Genomic DNA, 21,211 nt, shown 5'->3' on the forward strand with positions numbered 1-21,211 from the left:
TTATAAGCAGACAAATCCTTTAAATAGAATTTTATGGAATAGGACTATATATACACTATTAGATTTAGGAAAATCTTTAAAGTTTTGTAGAGCTTATTATGATGAACTTTATAATAAAAAAAAGCTTGATATGGAGGCAAGTGGAAGTCTGGTTCTTTGGTCCCAACAACTTTGGTGAATAATTTAGTGTTTCTTTGCATCTTTATGGCAGGTCTTACATGATATTCTTTACTCCCATCAATAATTGCAATAAATATATACTGAAATATAATACTGCATGCAAAATTTAGGTTTAAAATTCTGTGTAAAGTAAGATTTTTATGAATCACTAAAAACACATTATGATTTAACTGAAAGGAGATTGTCTCCTCTTTAAGAGAGCTAGGTAACACTACCTAGAGTGCCTAAGTGAATTTGGCTTATTTTTTTTTTAAGATTTTATTTATTTATTTGACAGACAGAGAGAGATCACAAGTAGGCAGAGAGGCAGGCAGAGAGAAAGGGGAAAGCAGACTCCCCACTGAGCAGAGAGCCCGATATGGGGCTCAATCCCAGGACCCTGGGATCATGACCCGAGCTGAAGGCAGAGGCTTTAACCCACTGAGCCACCCAGGCACCCCTGAATTTGGCTTATTTAAAACACACACACACACACACACGCACACACACATTTGGAGGAGGCAGCTCAGAAATACAAATCAATTACTAGGCTAGAGAAAGATGTTTTCACCATTATATGTCATATCTCAAATCAATGGATTTTTGAAGAACCTCAGTTAATTTTTTTAAAAAGATGTGACACCTCTGCAGAGCTTTATAGTTTGCAAATCATTTTCGTTTATTTTGTTTTATTCTATTTTATTTCATTCTAATGAAAGCTGTTTATTCCAGCCCTTTCTTAGGTTTTTCTCTTGCAGGCATTAGTGATAGGCAGTGGTCTGAAATTGCCAAGGAACAGACAATATTCAGAAGTTCCCCTCTACAAACTGGAGTTCAAATATCCATAGAACTCTGGAGGTAGAACAAGGTACCTACCATAGGTTTGGTTGTTCTTTTGTGTTAATGGGTTGTCACCATTACCTTTTCCTTTTGTCTTTGGTTATACTGGGCTGCCGTCTTAGTTGCCAATATATGCTGACAGGACAAGACTAAAGGTGTGAGATAAAAGTTTATTTGAGTTGCTAGTTTATAGCAAGCATGAATGCCAGCTGATTAGGGAGCCTGTGGTGAGACTAACAGGCAGAGTCTCATAAAAATACATCATCATGGTACGTTTGCATTTGAAACTGTCTCCTGGAGTGCCCTCATTCCTTGCAAAATGGATGACTTTGCCCAAGGACCTTGCTATTGTTCTTCCCCATTCCCACCAGAATCCCTTCTTCCCCTTGCCTCTCCTTTAAAATCAGGAAAGGGAAAGGTGCTATTTAGGTCCTGCGAGAGTTCACTGTGGGTGGAATGGAATAGTCCTTCGGAGCAGTCAGAATGATTAGCCAGCCGCTTTGACAAATTTGCCAACATCTGTTCCAGAGTCATTTTTGCTGCACAAATCTGCCATTAACAAACAGTAAGGACTTTAATTAACTGAGCATACCAAGGAGTGAAACTCTGATAAAATGGCACCATCTGGAATAGAAAGATGTAAAATTCTCTCTTCATCTGTGTTGATAAGGGATTATATTAAAATTTGTCTTGATCACAAACGATTCCCCTGCTGTGTAGGGTTAGTGGCAAAGACTTCATGATTCAAAATACTTTCCTCAGGTGTGCCGCAGCATTAAAATGTAAATTTCCTGAGCTTCAGATATTTCTTTTGGCCTCGTGTTAATGCTCCATTAGCGCTCATTAATTTTGCTTGCTCCACAAAGAGTCAGGTTGATCAACTTTGAGCTTCAAGAAGAGGTCAGCCAGAACCTCGCAGTGCACAAATGCTTGAGGGATGTTCTTAACAAACCTGTTTGGACATTTCCTATAAAGTCGGAATAATCTCGCTAGAAAAATGCACTTGGGTACACAATCAGGGAATTTTGCATGATTTTAGGGAGGGCTTCATAGACTCTCTGAAGGCCATTCATGCTCTACGCCTGGATCCCAGATTAAATATCTCTTCCTCAGACACACTCTTACTGTGTCTTACACCGGCAGCATCTCACACACTTCATTCCAGCAGCTTGTCTCATTTAACCGCTTCATTTGTCCAGACTTTAAGATTCCTCAGCAAACATGAATTTGGGATTTAGAAATTAAACTTGTTCCAAGTTGGTTTAGTCGAATGGTTCCCAATTGAATGTATTTCACTACTGACTGGAAAGAGTGATAAATTAAGTAGGTTGCAAGTCACCAGTCTTGGCTCCCATTGATGGAAGGAGAGGAGGAAAGGGTGGAGCCCGAAGTAAATTCTCAGAGAAGCTGTGTTTAGGGGACCCTGTCACAGGCTTCTTTAGCAAGGAAACAGTGTTTGCTAATAAAGTTCAAGTTCACTGAAGCTTAGTTTGTATAGCAGGCTCATTACTGAAACCGTTTCATGTTTGACAACGTTGTTTGACAATCATGAGTTACGTGGTCCAAAATTACACACTCTACTTCTGACTCCACTTGAGAGAAGCCTTTAAGAAACTGTTCTAACGTGCTGGAAGCAAATGACATGCTCAATCATGTAACAATCGTTCTCTGTGGAAGTGGCCTTTTTTTTTTTTTTTTTGGTCCCCTAATTGAGACTAGGTTAGGAATTTAAGAGAAGGTTGCTACATAGTCCCTTGATATCTGATAAAACATACGTAAATGGGAGTTACAAAATAAAGATTTTTCACCAGGTCTCTCATTTAACTATTATTATTTTCATAAATTTATTTGGATAACCTCTAGTTCTAATTTTTCTTCTATAAAATAGAATACAGTGTAAGTCCAGATTTAGGTAATTAAAAGAAAGTTAGTGACTACCTCAAAATAGGTAAGTTTTGCTACTTATGGCTTTTCAGCAATCCTAATCATCTTTGCAGGGACACCTGGGTGGCTCCATCTGTTAAGCGTCTGCCTTCAGCTCAGGTCATGATCGCAGAATCCTGGGATCAAGCCCTGCATTGGGCTCCCTGCTCAGCGGGGAGCCTGCTTCTCCCTCTCCTGCTGTTGCTGCCCCTGCTTGTTCTCCCTCTCTATCAAATATATAAATAAAATATTTTTTAAAAATCTTTACATCAATCTGGATAAGGACTTCCATTTTTCAGATGGTAGAAAAAACTATATGTGATGCACTTTTTAACCTAAAAGAAGACCCACATAATATTGTTTTAGAACTACTATATTTACCTTTTTAACAAAATTAAAGGCACCCAGTGTCAGAAAGAGATCTCCAACTAATACTAGTGTCTTCAAGTTGGAGAGCCTTTTGTTTTTTGTAAAATTGTATAAATATTTGTAACAGTATAATGTTAACCTTCTTAAAAGATTCAGTGCCAATCAGCGCCATTGTTTCTCTAATTATCTTAAATTGGACTCTAAAATTCAAGTCAGCTAGATATCAAAGAAATAAAAATTCAGTCTTTGCCATTGTTTTTCTTCATATCATCTTTCCCACTCCCAAACCTAGGGCTATATTAAAATTTCATAGATGGGACTCGGTCTTGAACTCGTAGCAGGCTGAATGATCAATGTTCCAGGCACAGAGTCCCTGCTGATGGATGGTTCTGCTGCTTCTGTGCTGGGATCCCTGGGGGCTTTGGACCTTTATCCAGCCTTTAAGCCCAGAGGTCTAGGGAACCACCACCCCCACCCCAGAGCTGTATCATGTCACCATTCTCCAGTTTCTCTCCCTGGGACATTTCAAGTCCCACTTTTTCAGTAACTTTACTGACCTTGAGGGCAGCAACTTTGGTCTCTAATCCACTATGCATTGTTCTTTATCTCTGGCTCCCACCCTTGCACAACCCCTCCCCCAAACAATTTTCCCCTCCACGGGCTTCATAAACACAGACTTGATCTGCCTTTCTCTTTGGGAGCCAAAGAGGTTTTCCTTACTAACAAACTAATTCTTTTTTTTTTTTTTTAAGATTTTATTTATTTATTTGACATACAGAGATCACAAGTAGGCAGAGAGGCAGAGAGGCAGGCAGAGAGGGAGAGAGGAGGAAGCAGGCTCCCCACTGAGCAGAGAGCCCAATTCGGGGCTCGATCCCAGGACCCTGAGATCATGACCTGAACTGAAGGCAGAGGCTTTAACCCATTGAGCTACCCAGGAGCCCCTAACGAACTATTTCTAATACATATTTTTACTTACTTGTTGACAGTTTTACATAGTTGTTTCCTCTTGTAATGAAAGAGACGAGGTGTTTCGGCATTCTTGTATTTGTGCCCCTATTCCAGAAATGTGCTGCTTATTTCAATGTGATACTTCTGAGAAAATTATGCAGCCAGCATCAATGTAAAGCAAGATTCTCAATGTTAAGTAAGTCCCAGGGGTGATCAGTGGGCATTTTCAGACCCTACCATTCTAACTCAGTATCTCCACAGGCAGTGACTCTCTGCCTCTCTTATCAGCAGTTTTCTTAATTGGCTTCCTTTAATTTTTTTTTTTTTTGAGATTTTATTTATTTATTTGACAGAGAAAGAGAGAGAGATCACAAGTAGGCCAAGAGGCAGGCAGAGGGGGAGGGGGATAGCAGGCTCCCTGCTGAGCAGAGAACCTGATGCGGGGCTCAATCCCAGGACCCTGAGATCATGACCTGAGCCGAAGGCAGGGGCTTAAGCCACGGAGCCACCCAGGTGCCCCTAAAGAGCAGGATGGTTACATCCTGCCACATTACCCTTTTTTTTGCTTCACTGTGAATCTTTCAGTCATTGACATCTTATTTTCTCGGATGCTTCTTCATTGCTCAGGCAGAAATTATTGTTCCAGTTTCTCAGGTAAAAAAGAATTACACTGTTGGTTGCCAGAGTTTCTTATCCTATCCCAGGGAGAGGCGGGCTGAAGGCTAGATTTCTAGATATTCTAAGGTTTTGCCTCCATCCCATCTCCCTGCTTTTCCTGTTTATAATATTTTATCCCTAAATGTTGTCAGAGAGAAGGAAGACCAAGATAAATCATCCTGACAGTGGGAACTATGACTTTAGAACGAAAGGAAGCTGGCCCTAGTGAGGTGTCTCTTTCTCAGTCTTGTTTTGAGATTCCAAAAGATACTTTTCATTCTTGTTCTGCAGTGGAAATGTCCATATGGTAGTAATTATCTGGTTTAATTATGAAAGAAAAAGATTAAAAAGAAGAGCACTTAAGGAAAGCCAAAAAAAAAAGAAAAGAAAAGAAAAGGCTTTCTTTGATGAGAGAAGTTATGTGATTTGAAAGATTAATATGTAGACAGAAAACAGCTTTTTGTTACACATGAACTGCACACTATGCCTTCCTGGAAGTCACTTTAAAAACGGCTCTTGCAGAATCATTGCCGAATCAATCATTTATCCAGTCCCTCCTACTCTCATCAGATTCAAGGTGAGTTGCTATCATAAGCCTTGGATAGAACATCATTAAAGAAACTCTGTTACAGTTTTGGAGACATGCCAGCAGTAGAGTTGACAGGTCTAGGACTGAAGGACATTCTATTAAGACACTGAAAAACAGGACCAAAGATAGGTATTTTTTTTAGTTTGTTTCTGTGGCTGGTGTAAGAACGTGGTCCAGTTTCATTCTTTTGCATATTGTTGTATAGTTTTCCCAACACCCTTTCTTGAAGAGACTGTGTTTTTCCCATTGGATATTCTTTCCAGCTTTGTCAAAGTTTAATTAACCACATAACTGTGGGTTTATTTCTGGATTTTCTGTTCTGTTCCATTGATCTATGTGTCTGTTTTTGTGCTAGGACCATACTGTCTTGATGATTACAGCTTTGTAATATAACTTGAAGTCCAGAATTGTGATGCCTCTAGTTTGTTTTTCTTTTTCAGGATGTCTTTGTCTACTTAAGGTCTTTTATGGTTCCATACAAATTTTAGGACTATTTCTTCTAGTTCTATAAAAAATGCTACTCATATTTTGATAGGGATTGCATTTAACATGTAGCATGCTTTGGGTAGTATAGACATTTAACAATATGTGTTCTTCCAATGCATAAGTGTGAGATGTCTTTCCATTTATTTGTGTCATCTTGAATTTCTTTTATCAGTGTTATAATTTTCAGAGTGTAGGTCTCCCACCGCTTTACTTAGGGTTAATACTGGGTATCTTACTGGTTTTGGTGCAGTTATAAATGGGATTATTTTCTTAATATCTCTTTCTGTTCTTTCATTATTGGTGTAGAAATGCAATGGATTTCTTACATTGATTTTGTATCCTCCGACTTTACTAAATTCATTTATCAGTTCTAGCAGTTTTTTGATGGAGTCTTTTGGTTTTTCTATATATAGTATCATGTCATCCTCAAATAGTCAAAGTTTTACTTATTTCTTGCTGATTTGGATATATTTTATTTCTTTTTGTTGTCTCATTGCTGTGGCTAGGACTTCCAGAACTATATTGAATAAAAGTGGGGAGAGTGGACATCGTCTTATTCCCGATGTTAGGGGGGAAACTCAGGTTTTCCTCATTTAGGATGATATTTGCTTTGGGTTTTTTATAGATGGTCTTTGTGATGTTGAGATATGTTCCCTCCAGAACTACTTTGTTTGGGTTTTTATCATGAATGGATATTGTACTTTGTCATGTTTTTTCTGCATCTATTGAAATGACCTTTTAATTCACAATCTTGCTCTTATTGATGTGATGTATTATATTGATTGATTTGTGAATATTGCATTCCAGGTATAAATCCCACTTGATCATGTTGACTGATTTTTTTTTTAAATGTGTTTGTTAGATTCTATCTGCTAGTATTTTGTTGAGGATTTTTGATCTATGTTCATCAGATCTATTGTCTTACAGTTTTCTTTCTCTCTCTCTCTCTCTCTTTCTTTCTTCCTTTTTTTTCTTTCTTCCTGTGGTGTCTTTATCTTGTTGTGGTATCAGGGTAATGCTGGTCTTATAGAATGAATTTGAAAGTTTTCCTTCCTCTTATATTTTTTTGGAGTAGTTTGAGAAGAATAGGAATTAATTCTTCTTTAAATGTTTGGTAGAATTAATCTCTGAAGCTGGCTGCTCCTGGACTTTCATTTGTTGGGAGTTTTTTGGTTACTGATTTAATTTCATTGCTAATAAATGATCTGTTCAAATTTTCTATTTCTTCCAGCTTCAGTTTTGGTAGGTTATGTGTTTCTAAGAATTTATTCATTTCTTCTAGGTTGTCCAATTTGTTGCCACATAATTTTTCATGTTTTCTTACAATTATTTGTATTTTTGAGGTATCGGTTATTCTTTCTCCTTTTTTATTTGTGATTTTGCTTATTTGAGTCCTCTAGGATAAATCTGGGTAGAGATTTATTAATTTCATTTTACCTTTTCAAAGAAGCAGCTCCTGGTTTCATTAATCTGTGTTTTTAGTTTCTCTATCATTTATTTCTGCTCTCATCTTTATTATTTCCTCTTCTCTTCTGGCTCTACATTTTGTTTATTCTTTTTCTAGCTCCTTCAGGTGTAAGGTTAGGTTGTTTGAGATTTTTCTTGCTTCTTGAGGCAGGCCTATTGCTACATACTTTCCTCTTAGAACTGTTTCTGCTACAGTGTGTGGGTGGCTCAGTTGACTAAATGTCTGCTGTGAGCTCATATCATGATCCCAGGGTCCTGGGATCAAGCCCAGCAGGGCTTCTTGCTCAGCGGGGAGCCTGCCATTCCATCTCTTGCGCCACCTCGCCCTCAGCTTGTGGATACCTGCTCTCTCTCTCTCTCTGTCAAATAAATAAATAAAATCTTAAAAAAAAAAAAAAAAGAACTGCTTTTGCTGCATCCCAAAGATTTTAGACCATTGTGTTTTCATTTTCACTTGTTTCCATATACTTTTTAATTTCTTCTTTGATATCTTGGTTGACTCATTCATTGTTTAGTAGCATGTTATTTAACCTCCATGTATTTATGATCTTTCCAAATTTGTTCTTGTATTGACTTCTACTTTCATACCTTTGCGGTCCAAAGAGATGCATCATATGACTTTGATATTTTTCAGTTTGTTGAAGCTTGTTTTGTGGCCCAATATCTGATCTATCCTGGAGAATGTTGCATGTGCCCTTAAAAAGAATTCCGCTGTTTTAGGATGGAATGTTCTGAATATATCTGTCAAATCCATCTGTCCCTGTGTGTCATTCAAAGCCATTGTTTCCTTATTGATATTCTTTTTAGATGATCTGTCTATTGATGTAAGTGAGGTGTTAAAATCCCCTACTATTATTGTAATATTATCTCTTAGTTTCTTTGTGTTTGTTATTAACAATTATGTATTTGGGTGCTCCCATGTTGAGTGCATAAATATTTACAATTTTGCATCTTCTTGTTGGATTGCCCCCCTTTATTATTAAATTGTGTCCTTCTTTGTCTCGTTAGTCTTTGTTTTATTTTTGCTCAATATGAGTATTGCTACCCCAGCTTTCTTTGATACCCATCTGCATGATAATGGTTCTCCATCCTCTCACATTCTATCTGCAGGTGTCTTTAGGTCTGAAATGAGTCTCTCATAGGCAACATATAGAAGGGCCTTGTTTTTTACACACTGTTATTCTGTATCTTTTGATTGGAGCATTTAGATCATTTACATTCAAAGTAATTATTGATAGAAATGTATTTGTTGCTATTTTGTTACTTGTTTTGTGGTTATTTTTGTAGTTTTTCCCACTCAGCACTTTGACTGTATCATGCCACTCCTTTCTGACTTGGAAAACTTCTGCTAAAAAACCCTCTGATAGGGGTTTCTGATAGGGGTTAAGCATCTGCCTTCAGCTCAGGTCATGATCCCAGGGTCCTGGGATCGAGTTCTGCATTGGGCTCCCTGCTCAGCAGGAAGCCTGCTTCTCCCTCTCCTACTCCCCCTGCTCATGTTCCCTTTCTCACTGTATCTCTCTCTGTCAAATAAATGAATAAAACCTTAAACAAAACACTGATAACCTTATAGAGTTTCCTTTGTATATAACTGTCTTCTTTCGTCTTGGTGTTTTAATATTTTTTCTTTGTCACTGTATTTTGACATTTTAATTACAATATATCTTGTGTGGATCTGAATATCTGTTTCCTTCCCCAGATTAGGGAAGTTTTCAGCTTTTATTTCTCTAAATAAATTTCTTTGCCTTTTTTTTTCTCTCTTCTTCTTCTGGGTCTCCTATAAAACAAACATTATTACGTTTGATGGAGTCACTGAGTTTTCTAAGTCTATTCTCGTTTTGTGTCATTTTTGTTTCTCTCTTTTGTTCAGCTTGATTACTCCCCATTACTGTCTTCTGGGTCATTAATTAATTCCTCTGCTTCCTCCAGGCTTCTGGTCATTTCATCATGTATGTTTCTCATTTTGTTTATTGAGCCCTGCTGTGTTATTCCTTATCTCTGTGTTAATGGTCTTATTGATGTCCTCCTCTCTTTCTCAAGTCCAGTGAATATGCTTATGATCATTGCTTTCAATTCTCCATCAGGCATGTTGCATCTGTTTCACTTAATCTCTGGCCATGGCCTTGTCCTTTTCCTTCATTTGGGACAAAACCCCCTGTCTTCTCATTTTGTCTCACTCTGTGCCTCTTTCTCTGTATTAGGAAAGTCAGTTACATCTCCTGTTCTTGAAGGTAATATCTTTATGAGGAAGAGGTTTTGTCGTGCCCTGTAGTGTCATGTCCCCTGTTCCCCAGGGCCTAGCACTTCAGGGAGTGTCTCCAATGTATACTTCATGTGCTCTGCCATTCTGTCCTCGGGCCAGTCGTCTACAGAGGCTCTCTTTGCCTATTGTGGGCCGTATTTGGTCCCTGGCTTGAATGTGATGCATTTTAACTAGCTGTGCTCTGGTCTGTGTGTCACTGCTGCCACCAGAACCAAGGCCTAGCGATATTCCACCATCACAAGATGCCATGTTGGCAGGGGTCAGGGCCAATCTTCTGGGGGAGGCAGCCTGTTGCACTGGGACTAAGGCAAGCTTGACTAGGAAGAGCTCCAGGTTCCACTGGAGCATGAAGTGTGGGGGCAGGTCTTGGTATAGGCAGCTGAGGTAGAAAATGCCGGCACCCATGCTTGTTCCTGCAGGTAGCCCCGTGCTTATGCTGAGGGATAGGGGAGGAAAATGGAGCCTGCTATTTCCTTTTTTTCTGGAGGATTCTCTCCATGAATATTACTTCTGGACACATTCCAAGATGAACATCTACCCTCCCACTGCCCCAGGCACTCTTCAGATTGCTGTTTCCGTGCTATATGTCCACAAGTTGTTTGCCTGCCTTCTCATCAAGAATAGCCGCAATGCTCATGGGCTCTAACCCAGTCAAGCCAAAGGCCTTTAAAACTCCAGGCTTTAAGCTCCACTGATTGCAAGAACTCATGATATTCACACCCTCTTGCTTTCCAAGCCGATGACCATGAGGATTCCTTTTCCCCATGGGCTCCCCTGTATGCTAGTCTCTCTCTTCCCCTTCTCAGTGACTGTGGCTCCTTCCCCACAACAGTGGCATGACCCATTTCTCTCTCAAGCCTTATCTCCACACTCCCTACCTTCTTCATTGTGCCCTCTTCTCTACCTTTAGTTGTGGAGTTTGTTCTACCAGTCTTCAGGGAGATTTCTGGGATACTTAGGATGATTTGATAGTTATCGAGTTGTATTCGGGGGCTGCGGACCTAGGACCTAGGACCTCCTACTCCGCCACTGTTTTCCTTCCTCCTCCCCGTTGTCAACATTGTCAATATTTTCTGGATTTCTCCATTAGTATTGAAAGGAGTTTAAATTCTAAAACAAAGTGAGCCCTTCCATTTGAACAGAGGTGATAATGAAATACTTTATAAAATACTATATAAAGAAATAATCATGTATAGCTAGTTATATTGGGATTCATATATCAAAGCGTTAATGACATAGTCTGTAAATGCCCTGTTCAAGTGAATCACTAAATAAGTATTTCAGGTAAGCCAGAGAACTGCCTTATTTCATTGACGGCTTAGTCAATGAAATACACTTACAAAATGTAACAATGCAACTGAATATATTTATATATGGAGAAGTTTATTTACCATTCTTTGCTAAAGAAACTCTACCCTTTTTTTTCAAGTATATATTTTACTGCAGGACCTCCAGTGGTCAGTTCTAACATCTGTTATTATTGCATAAAGTTTCTGGCTCACCAAACATTCTGGACAGGCAGTCTTAGAGGAAAAGAAAGCTTTTAGTAGAGTGACAAGGATGGGACTTTTCAAACTAGAGGAGTGATAAGTGGTAAAATGGGTTAGTTCTGGGTTGGGGGGAGAGGGGGCAGATGGCAAAGATAGATTGCAAAGAGCAGGGACCACGTGTGTCTAGCTATGGGATTTCTCTTTCTCTCATTTTCTTGTATTCAACCCCTGGCATTGAAATATCAACTCTGAAAAAAAAAAAAAAAAAAAAAGGAAATATCAACTCTGGTCCCCAAAAGATATTTTGAAAAGTGTATGGTCTTTGGAGTTAAATCCTGATTCATCACCTGCTAGGCATGTAATTTTGAGCAAGCCACTTAAGTTTTTGAGACTCAATTTTCCTCATCTATACCATGAAGATTATAAAGTGAAATAAAATGAGCCTATCTTTCAGGGCTATTGGGAGGACAATAAAAATGCAGGTAACATCCTTGGGATATAGCCAATGCTCAATTAATTATAGGTGTTATTATTTTTCTAATTTCAGCTTTGCCTTTCATATAAATGAATTACCAACTTTGTTAGACAATATCTTCTTGATCTTTAATTTTCAGCACAAAATCTGTGACTTTGAAAAATGCCCTTACCCTTTATATGATTCAATTTTTTCACACAGGAAATAACAGGGATAATATCCTGAGTCACACTAGAGTTCTGCAAGATCGTGGTGCAAATAGCACGTTATCCACTTTGTTTTTGAGCATAATTAAAGCAAGGTGCAGGCATATGCATCATTATGCTTCATAATGTAGCACAGCACAGTCCTCAGCAGCAGCATGGGCTCTGGGGCAGATGACCTATTTCTCTTTATAGCTCCTCACCCAACAAGGCTGAGTGATCCGGGCAAGTCACTTTGCTCTTTTATACCTCAGTTTGTTTGTTTTCTGGACTTCCTTTGCACAGTTTAATTTTCCAATGATATGATAGAGAAAATCATTTGTTCTCAAACTCCTGTGGCCTCATATTCTAGTGGTGCCCTACTTTCCTAATGTCATAAATAGTCCTAATGAAAATATTAAATTGTTTAGCCCCAAGCTGGCTAAACACCAAACTGCATTCTCTCGTCCCAATCAAATAAAAAATGTTTTTAGAGTGTCATTTTTATAAAATTTTATAAAATTATTATAACAAACATTCCCTGGAAATTTGAGGTATTGTCACAAGAATTTAAATGTTATTAAAATTATTAACACAAAGAAGAGAGTATGAAGATCCCTCAATCAATACCTCCTAAGTATTTTTATATTCATGAAAGGCTTGGAGCACCTCTCTTCCCACATTAACACTCTGCTATAGGGAACAGGAAAAAAAATATTGTTTAATGGATATCATTAACTTAATAATAAGATAGGAATTTAAACTACATGGCCGTTGGCATCTTTTCTAATGCTGAGATCCTATGATTTTTATGTCTTTCTTGAGAAGTTTATGGGCTATTAAAAATGGCAGCATCTGCAATGATCTCTAAAGATATAACTAATGTGGGTCAAAAGACTTTGTCCCAAGATGCTGAGTTGCAAATGCTATAAAATACTTTCTAATACAATTTTTTAAATTATGCAAATTTTAAAGTTTCTCTTCCCATTAGCAGATATTTTTCCATTACTCCTCATCCTAGAGGTGAGTCTACCCCAGAATTTGAGATCTTGAAGTTGGTGAATATAGATGGAGACAGTCTTATACAGAAAGACTTACTACGCAAGGAGGGTACCCTATTACCTGCCATCTCCACTGCCTCCTATATTCATGCAACTTGATCTTCACAACAAATTTCTAGGTTGTTTCTGCTCTGAAATTTCATTTTTCTAACATTCAAGATATCAGCAGAGTGTGATTGGTTTTATCATTGGAAGAACTTCAAGTAGGTGTCAACAGATCCTTTTAAATATACCCCTCCCCGCACCCACCCACCCACTCCCTACCGCTTCTAATATGATTGAAACCGTAACATTCAGAACTTTCTTAAGAAAGTTAAAACTCTTATAATACAACCTTTCATTAGGGAGCAATAGGGCTCCACTTTTAGCTGCCCCCCCCCACCCCCGATGCTGGGTCCTCTTCCTCCTCAGTTAAATCTTCTGTTTCTTCTCTACAGCCAGTTAAAAACGTTTATTGATCCCCCATTGTGGGTAGAGATGTTTATTACCTCCACTATTGCCTGTGCCAATTTGTTCATTCCTAGCCTTGCCCTCTCTCTCAACATGTCACAATAGCCCTCTTCAAACAGATTGCTGTTGCATAGATTCTTTTTTGTTGTTGTTTTAATGGGAAATGGCATGGGACTTTGGAGGAAAGTAGTTATCAAAAGAAATATTTTGAGAATGACTCTTTAGCCAGTTTGAAAAGTTGTGTACCTGCAGAAGCTATTTGGAAATGCTTATGAATTCAGTGTTTTACCGTCATTCCTTTATATTTAGCTTTATGAATAAATATTGGAATGAACTGATGGTAAAAGCCTTTATAGTCTGTTATTATTTATACTTGCCTACCAGCAAAGGTTATGGTGTTCATTTTAAAATCAATGAAAATCAATATAACACCAAAGTTTCAAAATTTAGAACAGGTTAACATATAATGACAGTTCCTTAGATTCTCGGTTTACATGTCATCTCGACATCCATTATCTGGTGGGGAAGCCATTTGACAGGTAAGGAAATTGAGAGCCGGGGAGGGGAAATGACTTGCCCAGGGTTGCTCAGTTGGTAAGTGGCAGAGTTCACCACGAAAATTTAAAAGGGAAAATATATAGCAATGACTTAACTGTTGAAAAGTAAAATGCTCAATTTATGTGGATTTCGTCTTGTCTCTTCTCCAATTCCTCAAGTGTTATTTCAGCAAACAAATAAACAAACAAATAAGTAAAACAGTACAGGTGAATGAATTTCAGACTGAGTTCAAATATTCTTCACTGGCCCTATGACTTCTGTCCACAGTGAGGACCCAAGTTGGGCATTTAATTAGCAGACTGATATCTGTTTATTTTCTTATAATCCTGAGTTCCCCACCAGCTGGCTCCTAGGTCATAAAAATATATGGAACATGGACAAAAGTGCAAGGAATGCCCAGGTAATGTCAGCAGTGCAGTCTCAACCCCAAGTGCCCTGCTCACCTCAACGAAATTTGTATTGCCATTACAGAAGAGATCTCTCTAAAACGCGTGCTAAATCAAGATAACTTCTTAAAAGACAATAGATTTTCTTGGTCACGTATATACTTTAGCACTTTTCAAAATAAGCGGTTACCCCCAAATTATAATTACATTGTCATGAATGTATGTATCATGCTACTTATATTTGTACCATATCGATTCTCTATATTTGAGGTTACTTACATACCTGTCATTTTCTCTATCTCCTTTTTTAATATTTTAGAAATGAGTGAGACCAAATCCTCTATATTTTCCTGTATTATAATGCTGGAATATCTAGGATTTTTTTTAATGTGTGCCCACAAATATTTTTAATGCAAATGGTGAGAGTAGTGGTGTTAAAAGTTCTGGAGACTGAATTTTTCCACGATTATAAGCATGGTGACTAGCTTTATAAAGAAATACATTTATAAAAATAATTCTCAAACATACATACATATTTACTTACTTTCTCTCTTTCTCTTTCTTTCTTGCTTTCTCCCTCTCTTTCTCCCTTCCTTCCTTCCTCTTCCTTGTCCTTCCTTTCTTTCCTTCCTTCCTTCTGTGCTTCCCTCCTTCCTTCTTTATTTCTTTCTTTCTACTACATTGTAGTAATGACCCTTGTAAAACATTAGAAAATGGAAGAATATCAGGAAGAAAATAAAATTACTATAATCTCAGTATCTAGAGGTAAAAACTATTAACACTGTAATACAATTTTTCAGATTTTTCTATATTATATATATTACAAAATTCTGATGACATTAAACACACTATTTTCTAATATGCTTTACTCAACAAATGTACCATAAAGCATCTAAAACTTCCTACCTAAATAGTGTTGTAAATTTCAGTCATTATTCTGTTGTGGCATATATTGAGAAAGAAGAACAAAGCTGGAGGTATCATAATTCCTGATTTCAAGACATACTATAAAGCTGTAGTAATCAAAATAGTATGGTACTGGCACAAAAATAGACACATAGATCAATAGAATAGGATAGGAATTCCAGAAATAAACCCATGCTTATATGGTCAATTAATGTATAACAAAGGAGATAAAATATACAGTGGGGAAAAGACAGTCTTTTGAATAAATGCTGTTGGGAAACCTGGACATCTATATGCAAAATAATGAAACTGGACCACTTTCTTACACCATACACAAAATTAAACTGAAAGTGGATTAAAGACCTAAATATAAGACTAAAAACCATAACACGTCTAAAAGAAAACATAAACAATAAACTCTTGGACATTAGTCTTAACAATATTTTGGGAGGATCTGCCTCCTCAGGTAAGAGAAACAAAATTAAAAATAGACAATTGGGACTACATCAAAATAAAAATCTTCTGCACAGTGAAGGAAACCATCAACAAAAGAAAAAAAAAACAAGCTACTGAATGGAAGGAGCTATTTGCAAATGTTATATCTGATAAGGGGGTAATACCTAAAATATATAAAGAACTCACAAAACTCAATACCAAAAAAACAATCTGATGAAAAAATGGGCAAGGACCCGAATAGACAGTTTTTCCAAAGAAGACATATAGATGTCCAACAGACACATGAAAAGATGCTCAACATCACTCATCATCAGGGAAATGTAAATGAAAACCACAATGGGACATCACCTCACACCTGCCAGTATGGCTAGAAAGAAGATAAGAAATAGCAAGTGTTAACAAGTATGTAGAGAAAAGCGAAGTCTTGTGCACTCTTGGTGGGAATGCAAAGTGGTGTAGCTGCTACAGAAAAGTGTATGGAGGTTCCTGGAAAATTAAAAGTAGAAGTACTGTATGATCCAGCAATTTTACTCCTTGGTATTTATCTGAAGAAAATGACAATACATATTCAAAAAGACATGTGCACCCCTATATTCATTGCAGCATTATTTACAATAGCCAAGATATGGTAAGCAATCTATCTACCAAGAGATTAATGAATAGATAAATATGTTATTCCCCCCATTCTCTCTCTCTCTCTCTCTATCACACACACACACACACACACACACACACACACACACCCTGGAATATTGCATAGCCATAAAAAATATTACATAGCCGTTTCCAAAAGCATGGATAGATCTAGAGGGTGTAATGCGAAGCAAATTAAGTCAGACGGAGAAAAACAAATACAGTATGATTCCCCTTATATATGTAATCTAAAAAACAAAACAGACAAACAAGCAGAAACAGATTCTTGAATACAGAGAACTAACTGGTAGTTGCCAGAGGGGAGGGAGTTGGGAGATTAGACAAAATAAATGAAGGGGATTAAAAGGTACAGATTTCAATTTATAAAATATAATTAGACATGAGAACGAAAAGTAGGACATAGGGAATATGGTAAATAATAATGTAATAAGTAAAAAATAATAGTAACTATAAACTCTCTGGAATTCCTTCCCCAGTATTCACAAAGGGTTAATATTCAGGGTTTTCCCCCTTTATGCATACTCTTAAGTATTTCTTTTTCAAAAACCTCTTAAATTTATTTAGGAAGGCTTTCAGTAAAACCAACATAGTGATTCTTCTCATCTTAGAGTAGGAAAGGCATTAGTAGGTACATCTTTTGCAGCCAGGAAGAATTACCATCCAATAAAAGACTAAATTATGTTTAAAAGTGTTATAAATTAAGAGGCACCTAGGTGGCTCAGTTGGTTAAATGTGTGACTCTTGATTTTGTCTCAGGTCATGATCTCAGGGTTGTGAAATTGAGCCCTGCCTTGGGCTCCATGCTGGGCATGAAGCCTGCTTAAGATTCTCTCTCTCCCCCGCCTTCTCCCCCTGTCCCTCTCCACTTGCTTGAGTCCTCATGCAAGAGAGTGCACGAGCTCCCTCTCTCTCTCTCTCATTCTCTCTTAAAAATACAAATATACGTAAACTAAAAATATAGTAAATTAAGACTGCTTAGGAAGTGTTCGATTTCATGACTTTAACTATATAGGGAGTAAGAGGCTTCACATATATATCTTTAAGTATCCACACAAAATGCCTGAAATGCTAAAAGTTTACACCTTTCAGATTACTCTAAACTTCAGATTACTTCAGATTACTCTAAACTTCTAATATTTTAACAGTGTTTGCTTTCTAAGGCTAATAGGTATTATGGGGAGCTGATTCAAAGGCCCAAGGGAAAGAATCAAATTGAAGGGAGCGGCAGGGGAAAATTTGTTAGAAAAATAATTTTTCTCTTTGGTTGCAAATTAGAAACAACTCCACTGGCTCCTCCATGAACCGCGTTCCACCCTAAGTGGGAGGGTCCTGAGGATTTCAGACCAGACCTTCATGAGTGGGAGCTGACCACGGCCGCGGGACAGGCCAGGAAGGTGTCATCATTAGGGAAGGCAGCAAGAGCCAAACAGGAAGCCGTGGTGACCCGTGCTCGTGGTGACCCATGCTTCCAAATGCTTTCTTCTTCATGCATTTGAACTTTCTTCTTAATAACGCTTCTAAAACCGGCATCTCCGAATCGAAGAGAAAAGAAAGTTTTGAAATCAAGAAAGCGAAAAAGCAATGTGCTTTTAGCCCCTGCTGTGCAATTAGACCCAGGCAAACACAAGCTGTGCCGTTCGAAGCACAAAAAACCTTAATGGGACGTATGAAAATTTGAAGAAAGTGCCAAAAACTGTGTTTTCATTTGTGCTATTTCTGACTTGAGAGATAATTGAATCCTTACTGCAGTTCTGTTCTGCTCTGTTCTTTCTTTTCTTTGTTTCTTTGTTGTTGTTGTTTTTTTAACGATTCCGACTTCTTGTTTGTTCATCCTTTCTTCCCTCAGAAATAAAAGGGATTCGGGAAGGAGCGAAAGCGGTCTTTTTACTTCGCCGTGTGTTGTAATTGTCATTATCGCATCCCGGTGGATTCACGCTTCTTATTTTCCTTCCTCTTTAGTTGAATCCGATGGGCTGAGGGCGCAGGGGCTGTGGGGAGTGCCAGAATACAGACTGTAAGCAAAAGTAGCAAGGAGATGACATCGCTGAAGGTCCCTGGCCTTCTTTTATGTGGTTTGGTACTTTAAAATGCTGTGTTTTAGTTTCATCATTCGGAATTTAACTCGAACAATTGAGTTTAAAGTACCTGCGTTTATTCCCCCCCCCATTTATTTTGATTTATTCCTAACTTAGTGGCTCTGTTACACTTCGCTCCTCAATAAAAACACCTAAGACAAATTCTAACTGCAAGACTTCCAAATGTATCCTTTTCTTGCTAAGGCTAGACCTGGGAAAAAGGAGAAGGCAGTTTTATGAAGGCATTTTGGATGGTGCACTTTGCAGATGGGAATGTTAAAAGCAGAGGCAAGGTATAATGAGACACTGCACTCTCAGAAAATATTTTGAAAATATGGAAAAGGGAGATGGGAGGCAGGAATAGAGGGGCAGTATGAATTAGCTTGCGTGTGCATTATGGCTGGGATTGCCGCTTAGAAAGGGGGGAGCCGAAAGAGACACCATGTAGGGCTGCGGTTTAGTCTCTCCCTCTAGCTTTCCAATAAAACTCGTAGAAAGAATCTGGCATTTTATGAACATCCTCAGACCCAGGAGACGGAAAGTTATGACTCTTTCATACTCCAAACTACAGCTGAAAAAAATGTCTTTCCTGCTACAGTTAATGGTAAGAGATTACCTTGCTTTCTTGCAGGGATTCCTCAGGGTCTGGTAATTTAAGCAAACTAAAATACAATAATGCATTGAGTGTTCGCTGAAAAACAGAGAAGTATTCCGCAACAGATGAAGAGTTGTCAATTTGAAGACAGGCAGGAACAAATGAAAAAAAAAAAAAAAAAAGAATTATTGGGGCACCTGGGCGGCTCAGTGGGTTAAAGCCTCTGCCTTCAGCTCGGGTCATGATCCCAGGGTGCTGGGATCGAGCCCTGCATCGGGCTCTCTGCTCAGCTGGGGGCCTGCTTCCTCCTCGCTCTGCCTGCCTCTCTGCCTACTTGTGATCTCTGTCAAATAAATAAATAAAATCTTAAAAAAAAAAAAAAGAAGAATTATTGGTACATATTAGCGCATTTTTTTCTTGTATCCTGCAACAGCTTTATCGTTTAAAACTCAAAATGTGTTTCTCTGAAAATTTCTACACCATTTATGAAAAATAACTTGTCTAATAAACACCCTCAATAAGTTTTCTCGGTAATTTGCGTTCTTGCCTTCCCGACCCTCACTATTTAAAAACCAAATGTTACTTCCTTTCTCTTTCTGAGGAAGTTGTAAGTAACCAAATTTACTCTGACTATGGGACTCCAGGCCATGCTGACCTCAATCATAACTCAAGCTCTGTCACTCACCAGTCCTGTGTGCAGGCTGTTTCATTTCCTCTGAGAAGTGGGAATAGTCATACCTACCTGGCAGGATTACTATGAGGACTGAGTGAGATACTATCCAGGAACTTCCCAGCCCTGTGTATCTGGAGACAGGCACTCACATTGTTAGCTCCTTTCTGATTCCCCACTAGTCTTCCTTTTTGGTTCCCCCTACCCCACAACCACCTAATCTCTAAATAATGCATACATAATTGTCTCCAGAACATCAGCACCCATGCCCAGAAGCATCTGTTCCTGAATGAATTCAGCACTAAATCTGGCATTGCACCCCAACCTCTCACCTTGTTTAATCCCTTTAGGCACCACCTCCCCCTCTCCCCAAACACTTGAGTACACCAGGACGCCAGGTGAGCTGTGAAACCAGCCATCACAGGAGCTGAGGATTTTCTCTTGGGGTTTCAGCAGGTCTGGTTTCGTCTAAGACCAGATGGAGCTCTGGTTGCTCACAATTAACTGAGTCTGGACATGTGGTCGCTGCCATCAAGACCCACCACAAGGAGGGGCAGTTCAGTAAAATCTTGAACTCTATTTATAGACCACTTGAAACAAACACTGTCCTGTGAAGCCCAAGGAATCCTCCTTGAGAACACAGAAAGTAATTCACCAGTCCCAGCACTAATGGCAATTGAAGGGAGGAAAATGCAGGAAGTCCGTGTTTTTCCAGTGCTCTACAATTTACAAAGCATTTAGTCCCGCTCATTCTCCCATTTCACCCCGACACTATTCCAGGAGGTAGATAAGCAAAGGCTAGTAACAGATCCTCATTTTATAGATTACAAAACTGATGTCTAGGAGGTTTAATGAGTTGCTTGCGTTTGTATGGCTGGTGAATTGGGGTGGTTGGAGATGGAGCGGAGAGGAAAGTAATAAATGAAAATTATTTTCAGTTAGTGCAATCACCCTGAACTTCAGTAAATATTTATTTACCTATGAAAAAAAATACACAGGCAAGATAAATAATGTTTCCAATATGTACTTGCAAGCTTAAAATTGTTCCTTCTCCAATTTTGATAGGAAAACCAAAATATGAGAAATAAACACCTAGAGAGACTCTCCAGGGAAACACTTATAAACATGTTTGTATCTGTCTATAACATATACGTACAGAATAATTACATTTTAGGCAAGAAATGCCTTCTTGAAAGCTCTCCAAATTAAAATGTGCATATGTCAAGACTCATCTTGAAAAAGATGAGGAATTTTTATGAGAAATTTTAATTGATTCTGCCAATCAGCTCTGAATATATACATCTTTACCTTCTTTTTTACTATGGGGGTGTTTGCATAATTCCAGTATGTGTACAAAAAGCAAGACTTCACTCAACTGAATTAGTTTATGGACCAGAAATGATTTTGTTCTATACGGAATTCTTTTATTTTGATTTTGTCTAATACTTTAATTTTCTAGGACTCCTCTTTATGCCTTGGTGCCTGGAAAGGATATGCAAAATTTTTTTGGCCTGAGAAGGATTCCTGGGCAATTTAGACTAGCTACACT

General features: G+C 38.2%; 1 protein-coding gene across 1 annotated transcript in view; it reads left to right on the plus strand.

Moving 5' to 3' along the window:
• ARHGAP24 (Rho GTPase activating protein 24) overlaps nucleotides 1-21,211 on the plus strand; it is a 506,918-nt gene that overhangs the window by 317,194 nt on the left and 168,513 nt on the right. The window lies entirely within an intron of this gene.

The sequence above is a fragment of the Martes martes genome (assembly GCF_963455335.1).
Source record: "Martes martes genome assembly, chromosome: 2".
NCBI classification, from domain to species: domain Eukaryota; kingdom Metazoa; phylum Chordata; class Mammalia; order Carnivora; family Mustelidae; genus Martes; species Martes martes.